This window comes from Meriones unguiculatus, chromosome 5, assembly GCF_030254825.1.
Source record: "Meriones unguiculatus strain TT.TT164.6M chromosome 5, Bangor_MerUng_6.1, whole genome shotgun sequence".
Taxonomy (NCBI): domain Eukaryota; kingdom Metazoa; phylum Chordata; class Mammalia; order Rodentia; family Muridae; genus Meriones; species Meriones unguiculatus.
Window position 1 is genome coordinate 2,679,691 of NC_083353.1, and position 19,553 is coordinate 2,699,243.

At 43.4% G+C, this 19,553-nt stretch overlaps 1 long non-coding RNA gene across 2 annotated transcripts in view; it reads left to right on the forward strand.

The window, feature by feature from the left end:
• Window positions 1–1,590: 1,590 nt before the first annotated feature.
• Window positions 1,591–19,553, forward strand: part of LOC132654183 (uncharacterized) — a 59,026-nt gene continuing 41,063 nt past the window's right edge. For both annotated transcript variants that reach the window (XR_009591816.1, XR_009591815.1), the window contains exon 1: window positions 1,591–1,881. This is a non-coding gene — a long non-coding RNA (uncharacterized LOC132654183). The remainder of the gene's footprint in view (window positions 1,882–19,553) is intronic.

The following is a 19,553-nucleotide window of genomic DNA, read 5'->3' on the forward strand; positions in this document are numbered from 1 at the left end:
CCTTCCCCATTAATTGCTAATTAAGAAAATGCCTTACAGGCTCGCCTACAGCCCAATCTCATAGAGGCATTTTCTCAATCAAGGCTCCCTCCTAACTGAGGACTCTAGCTTATGCTGAGCTGACCCAAAGTTAGCCGTACACATGGTGTGAAAGCGCTGCTCTCTAGAAGTTTCCCAGGGGCGGGGAGAAGGCTCAGGAGGCAACGACCTGATTTTGGGTCGTGAGCACCCGCATGAAAGTCCAGGCGCAGAAGCACACGTTCCTAAACCCAGGAGGGGGATGCAGCTACAGGCGTCTCCCTGGAACCTAGTGACCAGCCGTTCTAGCTGAATGGCTGAGCTCCAGGTTCGGTTAAAGACCCCCGAGGCCTGCTCCCAGCCCTTCTGCACGTGTGCACACACCCACGGGAGATATAAGTTATACATGTACATATATATTATATATATATATATATATGTACATATATACACCCATGCATATTTACACTGTTTTTCCCACCTTTCATTTCTCATATGTGCTTTATAAACAGCTTGCAGCATTCCTCTACTCTGTTGTCATTTTTATTGCGACAGTATTAAATTTATAGTTTAATTTAGAGAGAATTGACAATTTAAAATTATCGAGTTTCTTATGAATGGGGTCTGCTCTTCCATTTATCCAATTATTCTTTTATGTTTCTCAGTAGAATTTTAAAGTTTGCTTCTTGCAGATTTTGCTTGTGTCTTGAATTTTATTCCTCTCGTTGCTCTTGTGAACAAAAGCATTCTACCTAATGTACTTTGTAACTTGGTGGCATTTTACCTAGCTGTTATGTCAGTGAAGTCTTTTGAATTTGATGTGCTTAAATTCCCCTCAGATCTTAAAATGTATTAACCAGATTTAGTTTAGTTATAAAAGTAATACATGGCATTATTAAAATAATTAAAGTATGTAAGAAGTAATAATGTGAAGGTAAAATTTCTTCTCCTTCAGGTCCCTCACTTTCCCCTTAGTCTTTATTTCTACAAATTGTTTCTTCTTTTCTTTTCCTTTTTTAAAATAGATGATTAAATGTTTAGTAAATCAAAACTGTTTGGTTTTGCTTTCCATTTACTTTTCCAAACTGCTTTTAAAACATGCAATAAAATATATTTGCTTGAACTACAGGTCGCCATTATTTTTTTTAGGTCAAAAATCATAGACGAGAGTTGGGAATATAGCTCAATAGAAGAGCATTTATCTAGTGTGAGGCTCTTAATTCAGTTCTCACACTGGGAAGGAGCAGGGATTACAGGCATTTGTCACCATGCCTGCTTGATGCTGTGCTGGGGATGAAATGCAGGGCTTCCTGCATGCCGGGCTGGGGCACATTCCTAGCCTTTCTATGTAGTGGAAGTTTTGGCTTTTTTTATGTGGTTTTTTTGGTCCCAAATGTAGGATGTGGAAATGTTTTTAGTTCATCATCCATTGAAAACAAACTCATGAGAGGGCACATGATCTTGGTAAAGGGACACGTGAGAGAGCGTGTGATGTTTTTTTCTGCAAGCTGTCTCATGCAAGGGATGTGGGTTTTAAACAGCCTGGTGGACTCTGAGGAGGGATAAGTAGAAGCCCAGAGACAGGGAGACATCACTTTTGCATCGATACTCTTTGTAAGGTGCACATCACTTCGCTGGTCTTTGTTTTCCCACATTTCACTTCTCGGAGAGAAACGCTCCAGAGCAGAGAACTTCTCTTGGCACTCTGGCCGAGTCTTGTGGCTTTTGCTGACTGCTTCGGATTCAGTGGGGTCTAGCTGTTTCTGCTGACTCGTGTTGCTGTTTGGCGTTTGCTGTTTGGCTGGGTTGCCGGTATCTGGACAACAAAGAGTGGACTCACCCCGAGGAACTACATCTAAAAAGGTTCCCAACTCCCTTTTTCTAATAACCTTCTTTCTCTCCTACCTCTGGGCAGTGGGTTGGAAGGGAGGTAGAAGAATTTAAGAACCCTAAGTAAAGTAGGTTTTTTGGAAAATCTAAGCCTACACTTCTATTAAGGGCATTTGGAGGTTTATGCATGGTTATATGCAGATGCAAAGCAGGGCCAAAATGGTGTTCTCTCTAGCTTTTGGGCAAGGCCTACATGTCTGCAGTACTCCAGTCAGTGCCTTGTCACTGCAGGTTCAGTCACCTTCATGGCCCACGCTAAGCACTTGTAAATGGATTATTGGACAGGCAGTCTTCCCTGGCCAATAAGAGCCTTCTATGGGGGGTGTTACGGTTCACTTGGGCCAATGAGAGGGCTGAGAAATTGGTCTTCCGGGAAGATGGTCCCTTACAATGTCTCCCAGATGATGAATGGCTGCTTGGGAGTGAAGAGAGCTGGCTGTGAAAGGGTTAGACTAACTTTGTAACCTATATGTCTTCTAAAGCCTATAGTTTTGAGTTTTAGGTCCAGGTTAAACTAAAGCCTCTTAGTACCTTTCCAGAAAGTGAAGGAATGTGACCCTATCTGTGAGGACAGATATAAAAAAAAAAAAGGGCAAGCAAGCAATGACCTTCACTCAGCAAAAGAAGGACCAGACCCTTGTCCTTGAGATAGCGTTTCTTAGCAACGAACCTAGACTTCTTCTGAGTAGCTTTTGACCTCCAGCCAAAAGTCTGTAGCTCCTAATCTACAAGGATGAGCTAACCACCCCCACCTTAAATTGCAGCTGCATCCACACTTGGCAGGACTGGCCAAGCTTGAGCACCTAAGACTAACTAATTATCTTACTTTATAGCTTCCTCATCCAATCCTAAATTGCCAAAACTGCAACTTCAAATCTCCCGCAATTTTTCTTTTAAAAACCTAAAGGCCTTTGTCTCCTGGGGCCACTCTTTGCTGACCAGCAGGGGTGACCCTGTTGTACAATGGTTAATAAACCTCTTGCTTTTGCAACGAGTCTTGGTCTGGGGGAGTTTCTGGGAAGGGTGCGATTGAACTCCTGAGCTGTGAGACCCCAGCTCTTACATTTTTGGTGCGTTTGGCCGGGAAAGGGCGTGCCCCTTCCCCAACCCTCATCAGACTGAACTCGGAGGTCGAGCTCGGAACAAGTTAGTCTGTTTCTGTCTTACCAATCTGTTTCTTGTCAGAGATGGCTGCCATGAGGCAGCCTCTCAATTAGATTTCTGTGGTACCAATCTGTTTCAGTTTTGGTCATCTGATCAGTCATTGCGATTGACAGACGTGTCAGAATATTGCTTGACTGGGAACTGGGGGACACCCCAGTTTCCATTTGGGAGGTTGGATCTGAGACGGTCCTCCTCCCGTCTGATTTTCATAGAGAATGACCGCCACCAGGCAGCCGTTCTATCAGAGCACTGTGGTACCACTCACAAGGGAGTCCTTGTTTGATTACTTGCCTGATTCTTTGTGTTTCTGTTGTTGTTGCCTCTCTGACTCTTTTGACAGGGAGATGGTCTAGCTCGAGAGCATCTGTAGAAGGGGTTCGAGTCCCCTGAGTGGTTTGAGGCCACTTGCCTGGAACGGTTTCATTAAGGCAGACAGACATGTCATTAATGCCAAGTCCATGGGACATCCTGTAGGACACTCAGTTTGCCCCTTTCTGTGAACAGGGAGGAGCAGAGAGATTCTGTTCCCCCAGCAATTTAAATCCTGTGTTTCTCATGTATGTATGTATTTTTCTGTGTCTGTTTCTTTGTAGATTTGGACTGATGAAAATTCGGACAGAGGATAGTTAAAATTAGAACTAGTTCTCGGCCCGGGAGTGCACATGGCTGCATGGCAGGACACCAAGCAGTGTGCTCTCCCTCCTGAGGGAGCCAAGGAGGGAATGCTTTCGGGTGGCTGGGGAGACATGTGGAGCTGGGGCTGGAGCTTGGGCAGGCGGTGCTCAGGCACTTGAGCGTCTGTGGAATAACAATGCACACCCAGCAGGGCATGGGCTTGATGTGGCCCCTTGTTGCGATGGACATCCAAAGAGCACGGGGGAGGGGAGAGGCCCAGGGGGAGCTGGGGGGGAGGTAAGCTAGAGTAAAGCTCACAAGGGAGCCAAGGGAGCAGGCAAGGCTCATGGGCTTGCTGGGTGGAAGTCCTTAGACTTGGCTAGGCGGGGATTGGCACCATAGCTGCTCCACAACAGGAGCTGCTCTGGCTGCTGAGAGTGAGGAAAAACTCCTCCCCCTTGCCTTCATGCCAGCTCAGCAGGGAAGTGAGCGGCAGGAGCTCACCACTCCCTCTTGCTCCTCTCTTCCCTCCTCCCACCTAGGGGGCTTGCAATTTACAGATCAAACAGTAATTTAAAAAAAAAAAAAAGAAAACTGCACTTGCTGTAATGTTTAGAATTACAGCTGAGTCTGTCTGTTTAAATATATGGCCATTATACGATTGTTTTCAACTGGTCTTAAAATGGTTGATATGATAAAAAATAATTGGGTATGTTTTAAGGTTAAATTCAAATTCTTGTTTTAAACATGTATATGTGCCTATGTGTTTGTAGGGTCTATAAATGCATATGTTTAAATAACAACAATGTAAATTGCCACATGGTGTGGCTCAGGAAAAAAACAAAGGTTGCAAAATCTCTGAGTCAAAATGATTTTTTTTTTAATTTTTATTTTTTATTTATTTTTTATCAGTTACATTTTATTAACTCTATATCCCAGCCGTGTCCCGATCCCTCATTCCCTCCCAGTCCCTCCCTCCCTCCCTCATCTCCACCGTGCCCCTTTCCAAGTCCACTGATAGGGGGGACCTCCTCCCCATTCATCTGATCCTGTTTTATCAGGTATCTTCAGGACTGGCTGCAAAGCCCTCCTCTGTGGCCTAACAGGACTGCTCCTCCCTTCGGGGGTGGGGAGACCAAAGAGCCAGTCATTGAGTTCCTGTTAGAAATAGTCCCTGTTCCCCTCACTTTGGGAAACCAATTGGTTACTGAGCTACCACAGGCTACATCTGAGTGGAGGTTCTAGGTTATATCCATACATGGTCCTTGGTTGAATGTCAGTCTCAGAAAAGACCCTGTGCCCAGATATATTTGGTCCTTGTGGAGCTCCTATCCTTTCCCCATCAGACTAACTCCCCTTCTTTCTTATGATTCCCTGTACTCTGCCAAAGGTTTGGTCATGAGTCTTTGCTTTGAAAACACTGCTAGTTAGAGTCTTTCAGATGCGCTCAGTAGACTCCTGTCATACATTCAATGCACATCCCATCTGTCTTTCTAAACGAGGATTGATCATCTTACCCCATGTCTGCTCAATTGATTATCTTTTTTAGGTGTATAGATTTCATTATGTTTATCATATCTTATAGGTCTATATAAGTGAGTATATCCCATGTTTGTCTTTCTCCTTCTGGGATATTTCACTCAGAATGATCTTTTCTAGATCCTACCATTTGCCTGCAAATTTCATGATTTCCTCCTTTTTGATTGCTGAGTAGTATTCCATTGTATAAAAATACCACAATTTCTGTACCCATTCCACCGTTGATGGACATCTGGGTTGTTTCCAGGTTCTGGCTATTACAAATAGAGCTGCTATAAACATGGTTGAGCAAGTGTCCTTTTTGTGTACTTGAACAAACTTTGGGTATATACCTAGCAGTGGTATAGCTGGGTCTGGAGGAAGCACTATTCCTAATTGTCTGAGAAAGCGCCAGATAGCTTTCCAGAGTGGTTGTACCAGTTTACATTCCCACCAGCAGTGGAGGAGGGTTCCCCTTTCTCCACAACCTCTCCAGCATGTGTTATTGCTTGAGTTTTTCATCTTGGCCATTCTGATGGGTGTAAGGTGATATCTCAGGGTCGTTTTGATTTGCATTTCCCTGATGGCTAATGAGGATGAGCATTTCTTTAAGTGTTTTTCTGCCATTCGATACTCCTCTGTCGAGAATTCTCTGTTTAGCTCTGTTCCCCATTTTTTAATTGGATTACTTGGATTGCTGCTTTTCAACTTCTTTAGTTCTTTGTATATACTGGATATTAGTCCTCTGTCAGATAAAGGGTTGATGAAGATTCTTTCCCAATCTGTAGGCAGTCGTTTTGTTTTGATGACGGTATCCTTTGCTTTACAGAAACTTTTCAGTTTCATGAGGTCCCATTTATTGATTGTTGCTCTTAGAGCCTGTGCTGTTGGTGTTCTGTTCAGGAAGTTGTCTCCTGTGCCAATGAGTTCTAGGCTGTTCCCCACTTTTTTTTCCAATTGATTTAGGGTATCTGGTTTTATGTTGAGGTCCTTGATCCACTTTGACTTTAGTTTTGTGCAGAGTGATAAATATGGATCTATTTTCATTTTTCTGCATGTAGACATCCAGTTGGTCCAGCACCATTTGTTGAAGGTGCTGTCTTTTTTCCATTGAATGGAATTGGCTTCTTTGTCGAATATCGAGTATTCATAGGTGTGTGGATTTATTTCTGGGTCTTCTATGCGGTTCCATTGATCCTCCTTTCTGTTTCTATGCCAATACCATGCAGTTTTTATTACTGTTGCCCTGTAGTACAGCTTGAGATCAGGAATGGAGATACCTCCAGATGATCTGTTGTCGTACAGGATCGTTTTGGAGATTCTGGGTTTTTTGTTTCTCCATATGAAGCTGAGAATCTTTTTTTCAAGGTCTGTAAAGAATTGAGTTGGTATTTTGATGGGAATTGCATTGAATCTGTAGATTGCTTTTGGCAGTATGGCCATTTTCACAATGTTAATCCTACCAATCCATGAGCACGGGAGATCTTTCCATCTTCTGATATCTTCTTCGATTTCTTTCTTCAGAGACTTGAAGTTTGTCAAAATGATTTTATTTCCTTTTAGGATAAGAAGAAAGTCTTATTCTAAGTTGATATTGATTCTGAAGATAGGGTTGTTTTCACTGATAAATTTTGGTCTTAAAATCTGGTTTCGACTTTTAAGATTATGGTTATGCTTTGTAAATTCACTCCTAAAGAAGATACTTTGCTTTGATATTGCAGGGACGAGTTTTAAAAATTGTTTAGATGTTTAAGAGGATAAAACATCTATAGTTTATCAGATTTTTTTTAAGCAATAACTCTTGGGCAGTCCAACAATGAACTTAAAACAGTTTCCCAACCCTTGGGAAAATAAAAAAAAAATTATTGAGTTTTCCTGTTGTCTGAAAAGAAAGAGTGAGCAAGAGATATTAAAAAAAAATAGCTTGTCTAAAGCAAAAATGTCAGTTAAGCCAGAAAAAGAAAACTAAAAACCTGAAGGTATATAGGATGTTGCAAAAGGTTAGTGGATGTATTATAAAAAGCCAGAGAGTTAATATGATTTGAGAAAAAACTGTACTTAAATATGTTATAATTCATTTAAAAGGCTGGTGATTCTTCATTGCAAAATGTTTTTTTATGCGCTTTTAAGGGGGAAGAATTCTGGCTGATAGGTTTGTTATGGCTATGTTTGGTATTGCCAGTCGCAGCCTGTGCTAACACATGGCTAGCCACCATGATGGTTCAGGGATAGAGAGCACGTGAAGCTATAGTTTCGCTGCCATATTTGTTTAGGACTTCCAGCTGAGTTCAGTTACACGTGGCCAGCCGCCATGCTGGTCGGGAGATAAAGAGGGTGGAGCCATGAGTTTACCACCATTTTGTTTAGGTCTCTCAGTTATGTTCAGTCCTCTAATTAGTGTTAAGTGCAAAGCTTTTTACTGTTCAATTTTAATACAAAGTGGTAGGATCAGCAAGATTTACTAGCCCCTCTATAAACTGTATCTGATTAAAAGGTTTACTTTAATTTTAGTTCAGAAAGAGCAGACTTAAAGCTACGCTAATGACTGCAGTTGGTTAAGATGTTGAGCGCTACCTAGTGTCTTTATATAGGATTTTTTTTTAAGGTTAAGCCTAGGATGGGTAACTATAAAGTTTGCCTATTTATCTTAAAACATATAGTTCTAAAACATACATGTCAAAAATATGCTGGAACTAGATTAAATAGCATTCTGTTTTATAGGACACAGTTTAAAACAGATGATAAAAACAAAGAATAACTCAGATATGCTGGCCCTCAAGCTTATCAGAGATCTGATGAATATGGCATTTTAACATATGTAAGTTTATTGTGGCAGAAAGTCCCAAAATCCTGGCAGTAGCTCCCCAAGGTCTCCAAGAAGATTTGAACAATGACAGATGACTGCAACTCTGGATTGTGGTATGCTAACCACTGGGCAATACTGCCCCAACTGGCCCACTGCTAGGGCCCAGCCTAAACTACGGACAATGCCGGGGACACCTGAGGAGCCATTGTCTCACATTGTGAGAGGCAAGGTGAGGTCAATCTCTCCTGTTCCTCTTTCCACAGCAGCAGTTTCTCATCCTCTATGCCTGATGGCTGGACTGCCTCTGCTCAGAAAGCCAGGAGACCACAGGATCCAGGGACACTGCCTAAGTGACTAACTAGTCATCTCTGTCATTTTGATTGGTACATTTACTTAGCTCATAATTTATCCTTCTCAGGTCTCTGATCACATTAACAGCTAGGCTGAAAGGCTAGGCTTAGTTAACAGTAACTTGGCAGCTAAAGAGCAGACAGTTAGGTTCACTATCAGCTCATTGGACAGTTCATTAGTTAGTTAAAACTACTAGGTACTATATCTTTTGTGTAAAAGAAAAAATAAGAGGTTTGCCCTGCTCACAGGCTTTACATCAGTTGCCAATGTCTTATAATAATAGTTAAATAAAAAAATATAAAGTTTATATAGGGTCTGAGGATATAGGAGTTCAGGTTATAAAAATCTAAAAAAATGTTGGTCTACATACTGATCAAAGTGTCAATTTAATGTACGTCAGGTTAACACTTAAGTAAAAAAAAAAAAAAAGAGACAAGCAGTTTCTCACACAGGCAATTTTACTTAGCCAAAATATAGGAGGGTTTACTCAAGGTTGCACAGAGCCTGCTGTCTGGTTACTATGGTTGCACGGAGTTTCTCAGGGTCAGAGCAGTCTGCTGTAAGACCACCAAGGTCAGTCTGTGAGAGATTGGACTTTGGAAAATAGCCAAGAGGCTGAGTTCCACTGCTCAGATGCCGTTAACTCCAAAAAGGCTGCCACATGGACACACTTAAGTTGTTTATAAAAGATATAAAACAAACAGCTGACTGGTACCAATTCTGTTGGATATAGTTTTTACCTGTTACTCTCAAAATGTTGCTGTATTAGATTTGCTGATATGTTACTTTTCTGAGTATATATATATATATATATATATATGTATATTTCCTTTTGTGTACCAAAAATTCATATGAATTTATAAAAATCAAAAGGTCATGAGACCTAGATCTGGCATAGCTCAAATGGATCCCAGAAGAGTTTTTCCCTGCTGTTGGGATTCCTCACTTTTTCCATTTAACAGACAAATCTTAACTTCTGTCTCTAGTCTGAATTTGTGTCAGCAGATTTTCACCTGGTTGATTCTAGGCTGCAAACTGAAATCTGGACTTGTTGGAAGCTGACATGACTGCTCCCTGTCTCTTCAATTGGATCAACTAACCAGAGACTGTTAAGGACTACCTCATTGACCAGCCTTTCACTGGCTCCTAGTAATCTTTACCCATGTACTCTCCCCAACTTTTGACCAGCATTTCAGCCTCTTTCAAACTGAGATATCAACGATCCAATCATCAGCATGAAGAAATTCCAGAAGACGGATCATCGGCCCATTGTCCCATTCTACAGGCTGAAATGTTGAGTCAAAAGAAAAAAAATTTTTTTCTTAAGATAAAATTCTCACTCTGCAGCTGCTTCATGATTGAAGCAGTTACAAGGAGAAGGGGGAAATGAAAGGGTTAGACTAACTTTGTAACCTATATGTCTTCTAAAGCCTATAGTTTTGAGTTTTAGGTGCAGGTTAAGCTAAAGCCTCTTAGTACCTTTCCAGAGAATGGAGAAATGTGACCCTAAAAATGAGGACAGATAGAAAAAAAAACAACAAAAAAACAAACAAACAAACAAACAAAAAACAAAAACAAGCAAGCAATGACCTTCACTCAGCAAAAGAAGGACCAGACCCTTGTCCTTGAGATAGTGTTTCTTAGCAATGAACCTAGACTTCTTCTGAGTAGCTTTTGACCTCCAGCCAAAAGTCTGTAGCTCCTAATCTACAAGGATGAGCTAACCACCCCCACCTTCAATTGCAGCTGCATCCACACTTGGCAGGACTGGCCAGGCTTGAGCACCTAAGACTAACCAATTATCTTACTTTATAACTTCCTCATCCAATCCTAAATTGCCAAAACTGCAACTTCAAATTTCCCGCAATTTTTCTTTTAAAAACCTAAAGGCCTTTGTCTCCCGGGGCCACTCTTTGCTGACCAGCAGGGGTGACCCCGTTGTACAATGGTTAATAAACCTCTTGCTTTTGCAATGAGTCTTGGTCTGGGGGAGTTTCTGGGAAGGGTGCGATTGAATTCCTGAGCTGTGAGACCCCAGGTCTTACAGCTGCCTTGGGCCTGAGCTGCATTTTCATCATTGGGTACTTTACAGGGACTGCATGCATATTCTACTGTGCTGTCAGAGCTCTTTGGTCTGAAAAATGTCTCAGCAGCAAGAAAACAAGCTGAAAGCATCCTGGCAAGGCCACCAGAGCCACAGTACCAATACAGTTCCTAGTTGGCAGGGCTCAGAGAATGCTGGGGTCAGGTACTTCAACACAATCCTGTTTGCAGCTTTTGTTACCTTGGGGAGGGCCCTTGTGACTCTTGCAATTTTCTGAGTTTCCTAAACCCTTTAAGTTTCACAAACTTCCTGAGCCTTCTAAGTTTCATTAGTTTCCTTAGCTGTAGGAAGCCCATCATTTCCTGGAGTAGAGAATGTTTCAATTGCAAAGAGGTAGCTGTGCAACAGTCAGTTAAGCAGAGGAAATTGCAGTTTAATCATTTTTGTGCTTTAGTAGCCATAGCTCCTGTTATAAACCCGAGCAGTTGAGCGCTACACCAAATGACCTTCAGCTATCCTTCAAGTCATCATACATTTGCTTTCTAATGTGTCTTATATTTTGTTTCTTATTTGCCTTGAACTGGTAAACTTGAGAAGTTTATCTTGTTCTTAGGGATTTAAAATACAAACAATGAATCCTGGGTTGTGTGTGTGTGCTTCAGTTGGTATCTCAGTTACTTTCTGATTGCGGAAACAAAATGCTATGGCCAGAGCAACTTACATAAGAAAGTAGTTAGCGGGAGCTCACAGTTCCAGAGGGTTAGAGTCCTTGAGCACTGTGGCAGGTAGCATAGCAGCATGGTGCTTGAGGTGTGGTGTTTGTACCTCATCCACAGGCGTGAGGCAGAAAAACCTCAAAGCCTGTCCCCAGTGACACACCTCTTCCAGCAAGGCCGTACCTCCTAATCCTTCCTAAACAGTTCCACCAACTGTGGATCAAAGATTCAAATACATGAGCCTATGGGCACGATTCAATTAGATTCAAATCGCCACAGTTGGTAAAGCACTTTTCTCTCTTGGGACTGGTTCCACATTCAGTCTGTAGCTTTCTTTGGGAGGTATCTCCTGGTTGTGGGCTCTACATCTTCAAGTCTTCAACACAATCCAGGCTTCACCTTCACAGCTTCATACAATGACATCTCCTGGCCTTGATGCAGGGACTCCCCCGACACACACCAGGCCTCAGCAACTTTCCTTAACTGCAGAGGAAGATTCCACAACCTTCTACTTCCATATCCTTCTAGAATCTAAAGCAGGAAGCATGTGGCTGAGGGCTGCCAAGTTCTGCTCGATGGAGCTGAAACCTGGCCTTCTCCTTGAATTACATTTGTATAAGCTTTTGGTTGTTGATGGCTTCCTTTGTTGCCTAAGCTTTCCTTTAATTCCTTTTCACAAGGAAGCTTAGCTGGGTGGATATGTGATGGTTATTCTTCGTTGTCAACTTGACTAATTCTGTAATTAACTAAAATCACAAATCACTGGGCACACCTAGGAGGGATTTTTAGTTAATTGGATCACTTAAGGTAGGTAGACCTACCTTAAATCCAGATCTCTTGAGGTCAGAAGACTTACCCTAAATCTGGGCCACACCTTTTCATGGCAGTCTTTACAAAGGAGTGGAAGAGGCTTATGCTCCTTCTTGCTTGCCCCCGACTCTTGCTTCATGGCAGTAGAACCTACTCCTTTGGGGTTCTAATGTATACTGAAGATCAGCCGAGGCTTCCAGTCTACTGTGCTGAATAGCTACTGGGTTCTTAGACTTTCCGTTGTTGGACAGCCCTTGTTGAACGTCATTCTAATAAATCACGTGCTATTAGTTCTGTTCCTCTCAAGAACCTAATACTGCTTCCCTCAATGCACTCTGATTCAGGTATATGAAAGCCAGACAAACCTTTTCCTCCTCAAGCTGCTTTGGTCATGGTGCATTGGTCATAGGATTACAGCACAGTAATCCTAAGATTGTGATTTTTTTACACTTTTATGGCCTTGACCTTGGCCTTTATAAAATGGAAATAATAGTGGATATGATAACAATTATATGAATGAAACAACATGTCTGCTAGATGAATACAAAGAGGTAGCTGGTCACGGTGGTATGGTACATGGTGGTACGTATAGGAGGATCAGGAGTTCAAAGTCTCCTACCCAGTTAGTTGAAGACCAGCCTGGAATACAGAGACTCTTTTAAAAGACAACCAACAAATAAATGAAAAAAATAACCGAAGAAGTAATATCTATAAAATGTATAGGTTAGAAATGCTATGGAAAATGTAGCCATTAAATCCCTGCTTCTTTCTCAAGCAGACCAGCAATAACTTTTACTCGTTTATCTACCCCTTCTTGATTTTTCTTTTCAGTCTTTTTTTTTTCCTTCCAGGTTAAGTAAGCACAGCTGCTCAAAACATGCCTTGGACTGGATGGACCTCCTAGAGGCTTCCGTATTGTCTTGTGTCCGGGTCACACTCAGGCTAATTTTCCATTTTATCATTGTGAACATTACTCAGGGCTTCACTGAGAAACTTTGGAGAAGAATTTTTCAGGGGTATGGCTTGGCAGAGCGCTTGCCTAACCCGCATGGAGCACTGGCCTGATTCCCAGAACCCTGCAAGCCAGGCTTTGTGGCACAGACCTGTAATCCTAGCACTCAAGAGGTAAAAGGAGGAGAAACCAGAAGTTCAAGGCCATCCTCAACTACATATCGTAATTGAGGCCAACCTAGAATATGTGAGACCCTGTCTCATTTAAATAATAATAATAAAAAGACAGGTTGAAAGCATGCCTCAGGACTTGCTCAGTTTGCCTTCTTACAGAGCCCAGAACCACCAGCCCTGGGGTGTCCCTATCCACAGTGTGCTGGGCCCTCCCACAGGGATCGCTGATTAGGAAAATCCCTTCAGGCTCGCCCACAGCCTGCTCTTAAGGAGGCATCTTCTCAGTTGAGGTTCCCTCTTCTCAGGTTGCAATAGCTTGTGTCAAGTTGACATGAAAGGAGCCAGCACTGACGCCTGGTTCAGGGTGAGCCCCAAAGCTTGCAGCAGAGACAGGAGGATGTGGGAAAGAGAGCAGGGTAGATCCAGGTATAGAGCCAGTGTCTGTCGGCTGTCAAGTGCTTTGAGATTTCTTTCCCAACTCTTGTTCTAAACTTAAAAAAATAAACAAAAACCTGTGTGTATGTGTATGTGTGTGTGTGTATGTGTGTGTGTGTGTGTGTGTGTGTGTGTATCTGTGCTGTGAGTACAGCGCCCGTGGGGCCTGGAAAAGAGTTTGAATCTCTAGAGCTGGTGCTACAGGAAGTTGTAAGATGCCCAGTGTAAGTGTTGGGAACCAAACTCAGGTGCTCTGCGAGAGCAGCACGTGCTCTCAAGCACTAAGCCATCTCTCCAGCGCCTGCCAGGCATTGCTTTTAATAGACATGGTTATGATCAGGAGCATTGGCGACCAAATAGTCATAGTGCCACAATTAAGCTTAAGTTGTTTAGAAGTTAAGAAATCCTTTCATATAGGTAATGCCAATAAGGATAAAAGTTAATTTAGGTATAGAACTTTTAACTTGTCAAGATAGATAGGATAATCAGACACTTTCTCCTAAGTTGCTAAATACACATGGACAGGACATTGCACATGTAGATTTTACCTAACAATTTTCATAATTTCGTAATTATTATTGTATTGAAAGAAAAGGAGCCTTTTATTGGACTTAAAGGGGGAAATGTTGGTACAATGTTCTTTTGAAATGTACACACCTTACCCTTGTTCATTCAAATGCTGATTTCTCTCCCCCACTGTCTGGTTTCAATCTGGACATTGCATTATGATACTTATTCTAAGCATCACCTGTCTCAACTTTGTGTAAACATGCCAAAAGAAAGCAACTAGCCACAATGTTGAGCAATAGAAAGGAAGCAGGAAGAGAGGGAGGAGCCAGAGGACAGGAAGGTGGGAGGCAGAGGAGGGAGAAGGGAGAGAGAGCTGGGAGAGCAGAACTAGCAGAGATCTTGGAATGACGATGTGGAGAGATGGACTGGACCTAATATATCACTAAAAGCAAATATAATGTGGGAAATCTAAATGTTAGGAAACTATGAGGGCTTGGAGGTTTAGGATGGAGTAACTATTGCCCGGCATTGTGTTCTAGGTTAATTAAATAAATCATAGTCTCTGTGTGGTGATTTGGTTATACAGCTGTTTAGGATTAACAACAGCATTAATAAAAGATAAACCAATAGTAAATATTAATCGACACATACAACAGTTATGATCGGAAGCACGCAAACTAACTAGCTTCAGGGACAGTGACTGGCTCAGGAAGCAGGGCCCTTAGCACCAACATTAGCTGAGAGTTTACTAGAAATGTCCAGATCCCATTCCAGACCAGCTTAGTCATGGACGCTGGGAGGAGAGTCATTCTCATGCATTCTGATGCAGGCCCATGTATGACAACCCGTGGTACAGAAAATCTGGACAGACTTTATTTTAAAAAATCTTTGAAAGATTTATGTATGTGTACAATATCCTCATATTCAGTCATCTTCAGTTCCTCCTAGGACTTCTGTCTCATCTCTGTCCTCTTTTTATAATAATACAAATATTTATTTTTAGGTGTGTGTGTGTGTGTGTGTGTGTGTGTGTGTGTGCACGTGCGTGAGTGCAGGTGTGCATGGAGGCCAGGCCTTGTAAGACCTGGGGTCTCACAGCTCAGGAGTTCAATCGCACCCTTCCCAGAAACTCCCCCAGACCAAGACTCGTTGCAAAAGCAAGAGGTTTATTAACCATTGCACAACGGGGTCACCCCTGCTGGTCAGCAAAGAGTGGCCCCGGGAGACAAAGGCCTTTAGGTTTTTAAAAGAAAAATTGCGGGAAATTTGAAGTTTCAGTTTTGGCAATTTAGGATTGGATGAGGAAGCTATAAAGTAAGATAATTAGTTAGTCTTAGGTGTTCAAGCTTGGCCAGTCCTGCCAAGTGTGGATGCAGCTGCAATTTAAGGTGGGGGTGGTTAGCTCATCCTTGAAGATTAGGGCTGCGGGCTCTTGGCTGGAGGTCAAAAGCTACTCAGAAGAAGTCTAGGTTTGTTGCTAAGAAACGCTATCTCAAGGACAAGGGTCTGGTCCTTCTTTTGCTGAGTGAAGGTCATTGCTTGCTTGCCCCTTTTTTTATATCTGTCCTCACAGATAGGGTCACATTCCTTCATTCTCTGGAAAGGTACTAAGAGGCTTTAGTTTAACCTGGACCTAAAACTCAAAACTATAGGCTTTAGAGGACATGTAGGTTACAAAGTTAGTCTAACCCTTTCAGCCTGATCATCAGATTCCCTAAAGCTGGAGTTACAAATCTGTGAGCTGCCTAACATGGATTCTGGGAGTCAAACTCTGTCCTCTGGAAGAGCAGGAAGCACTTCTGTTACCACCTCTCAAATTCATCTTTCTATATTTTTATTTACTTATTTAGTTGTTTGTTTTAAACCCCTGAGTCCACTTAGTGTTGCCCTCGTGGGCATGGGCCTGTAGTCGGTCCTCGGGGTGTGGGAAACAAGCCTGTGTGACTCTCCTTCCTCCAGCAGCCATCAACTCCTGAGAGCTCCCTAGCTGGGGGTGGGAGCGCAGAAGTCCCCGTGCCCATGCCGGCTGGCTGGCATTCTCAACTGGCTTCATCTTGTACAGGTCTCGTGTAGGCACAGCTGTGTAAGGGCAAGTGTGCAATGGCCCTGCCAGGTCCCGAGGCCAGCGTCTCACCCTCCACATCCTCTGCTCTCTACGTTCTTTCTGCCCCTTCTTCTGTGATGGTCCCTGAGCCTTGCTGGGGAGGCGGCTGACGCACGTGCTAATGACAAAACTTTGAAGATTTTCTCTTTTTTCCTTCTTCAAGACAAGGGTTTCAAGGTGTAGCCTCAGTGAAATCTTCTTAAACTAAAAGAGAACTGACTGTTCTCCCAGCCCCGTTCCTTGCAATATCTGCTGCTGTGGTAATCAGTACTTTTTAAAAAAATGTATTTATTTCTTTATTTGGAGACAGGGTTTCTCTGTGTAGTCGTGGGTAGTTTTATTTTGCCTTTTAACAAAACTTTGGCTGTATTTATTTAGAGTCAAACACAGCAGCATGGGCCAAAGTGACACGGTACCACCGAGAGTCTCTTTCCTCTCTTCAGAATTAGTGCTTTGCTTTTCTTTGAGGGCTTTTATTGAGCAAAGTGATGTGGCACAGGGCTGGAATAAATTTGGTATGGAAACTGAGGTTTGGTATGAAAACTTCCTCATCAAGAAAACACAAAGCCATCTAAAGTCACAGTGACTGGGGGAACTTTCTCCCGGAGCGGAGCTCTCCAGTCGGACATAGCTTCGGCGTAGGGGAGATAGATAGATCGCTGCCAAGGGCTACCCACAAAAGGGTGCTCAGCCTCGGGGCCCTTCAGTCTGCTCCTCACAATGTGCAGCTTCCGAAGCAATTCAGCGGAAAAATGAGAGAGCCTGGTGGCACGGCATTTCCTTCTTTTGAATAGTTGGTAAGGAAAAAATGGGGATGAGAGTATTCTGTTTCCATGGCAACTTGGAGAGACCTGAACTGCCTGGTGAGACAGTGGGGCTGCTGACGCTTTGTCTGGATTCTACATGGAAAAAAAAAAACAAACAAAAAACACAGGGCTGCTGTGGGTTGGGCATTGGGAGGTAAATATTCTTCTGTTCACATGCAGTCTGCCACACTGCATGATTGTAAAAAAAACAATGGATTAAATTAAGTGCACGCACAGTGACTACGACACAGGGACATCTGTTCATGCATGTTCCCACCTGGCAGGCACTCGGCCTTGTTACTACAGCTTGTGTTCATCCTTGGCTTTGAAGGTGCAAGCCGGAAGGGAGAAATCCCTCACTGACTGGCCCTCAGCCAGCCACAGCCTTTAATGTTGCACCACCCATTCCCTTCCTCCCTGCAGCCTTTCTCACACACATAAACCATGTCCTGAGCGGAAGAGTGCCCGAGGGTTTCCTTTCCTGATGCCGGGAGTCTACAGACAAAACGTCGTTTGCAGCATTCTTTCACTCCTTTTCTTTTCCTGAGTGCTCACTGGCTGGGAGGGAAAGACTAGCAGCAGAAGGGGCAGGAGGAGTGCTCGGGGATTGAAAGCTTTTCATGCTTTTTCTGAGGACTCAGGCTCTGTTCCCATCACCCACAACCACCTACAACTCCAGTTTCAGGGGCTCTGGTGCTCCCTTCTGGTGTCAGGAACACACATGGTGCTCATACATACTCACATGCAAGCAAAACCCTCATATACATAAAATAAAAATAAATAATAAGATTCTCAGAGGCATCAGCGCCACCTGGGAACTTGTGACACTGGAGAAAAAAATGCAAATTTAGGGTTCTACCCTAGACCTGCTCAATCAAAGACTGTGTTGGGCAGGGCCTAACCCTTTGCGTTTATTCATTTACTTATTTGTGTGCATCTTGAGGGCAGAGGCCTGTCCTGTTTTTATTTACTTCTCTGAGACAGTGTCTCTCGGTAGCTAGGCTGGCTGACCACCAAGGCCTAGAGCTCCGTCTCTTTTCTTGCGCAGCCCTGGGATCCCAAGTCCACCTCCACACCTCACTTTTTTTCTCGTGGGTTCTTCTGGGGATGGGACTCAGGCCTGGCTGGCAGGGCAGCAGCTTTCCAGTTCCAGCCATGGGAAGTTCTGTCTGAGAAGCCAGTCAGCTGACCTGATGCACGCTAAGTTTGAGCATCTGTGGGAGATGCTTTAACTTTATCAAGAGTTTCCTGGAAACTAATAAATATGAGGCAGGAACCAAGGGTGACAGCAAATAAGTTTCAAGGAGCCCTTTCCTTTGCTAGACTGGGGCTTTCCAGAAAGAGCAGACTCTGAGGTCAGTCCTTGTGCTTTGTTTATGCGTGGCACTGAGCAGACAGTTTGCAGAAGGGTGCTGGGTAGCAGCCTGGCACGGTGGCGCTAAACAGGGCCCACAGTGTTAGGATGCTGGCTAAGCACGCATGAGCATGTACTTACCCACTGTCCTCAAGAGAAAAATCCATTCATTTACTTATTTATTCATTTACTCATTTATTTGTAGTGTGTGTTCACGATTGCACAAATGAGTGCATGCAGGCCTGCCTGTGCTTCCGCACACGCATGCATATGTGCACACTAAGAACAGTACATAAAACTAAATAAAGTATCAAAGCATCACAGAAGAATCAGTGAAACAATCACAATAACAGAACAAGAAAGAAAACGGGAAATAAGCTTCTTCAACTCAGGGAATGATGCCTTCAGCAAACTAATCATGGCATCTCTTTCTCTTTCGCTCTCAGAGCCAGGGTGCTGGGAGGGACACGCTTAGCCAAGGTGTCCAGCTTTTGACATTATTGTATGATGCTGCCATCTACCTGGGATGCAGGTGATCTGTGGGAGACAACAGCGTGGACTTGTCTGTTAGACACAGTGAGATTCTGCACATTTCCTCCCCTTCTCCTAATAACGCTGTGACATACATATGGATGTCCTCATTTGGACAATGGAAAATGACACGTGATGACATCTAAAAATCTGGCACTGCTAGTGAAGGCAGAACTTGGATATCCTGATAGCCAGGAACACATACTCTCCTATTACACCCCAAGCCCATCTTCTCGCACGAGGGGTGGCTTTATAGTGACAGCAGAGATCAAAGAGTCCACACAGGGCGTTTTCCCGAGCTAGGCAGGCGCTTCTATCCTCGAACGTCTCTTCTGTCTCTATGCTCGTGAGTTCGGGGGCCTGAGACTGGCATAGGATGTTTCCCTTAATAACTCCACCTTAGAAAAAGCCATTTCCTTTCTTTCTTTATGCACAGGCTTATGGGCACACACACGTGTGTGTGTCTGCGAGTGTGTGCATATGTGTGTGTGAGTGAGCATTTTTGTGCATGCTCACAGAGGAGGGTGTTAGACCCCTCAGAGCCGAGTTACCGGCATTTGTGGAACACGCTGATTGCACAGCAGCAGTCTTTAACTGTTGAGCCGTTTCTCCAGCCCCTCCACCTGCTTTTGCTGAGAGGGTCTCTCCCTGGGGGCTAGGGCTTATTAATTTGGCGAGGTGGCCAGCAGGGCCAGGGGGCTGCTTGTCTCTGACTTCTTAACGATAGCTTTGTAAGCACATGCTATCATTTTTTAA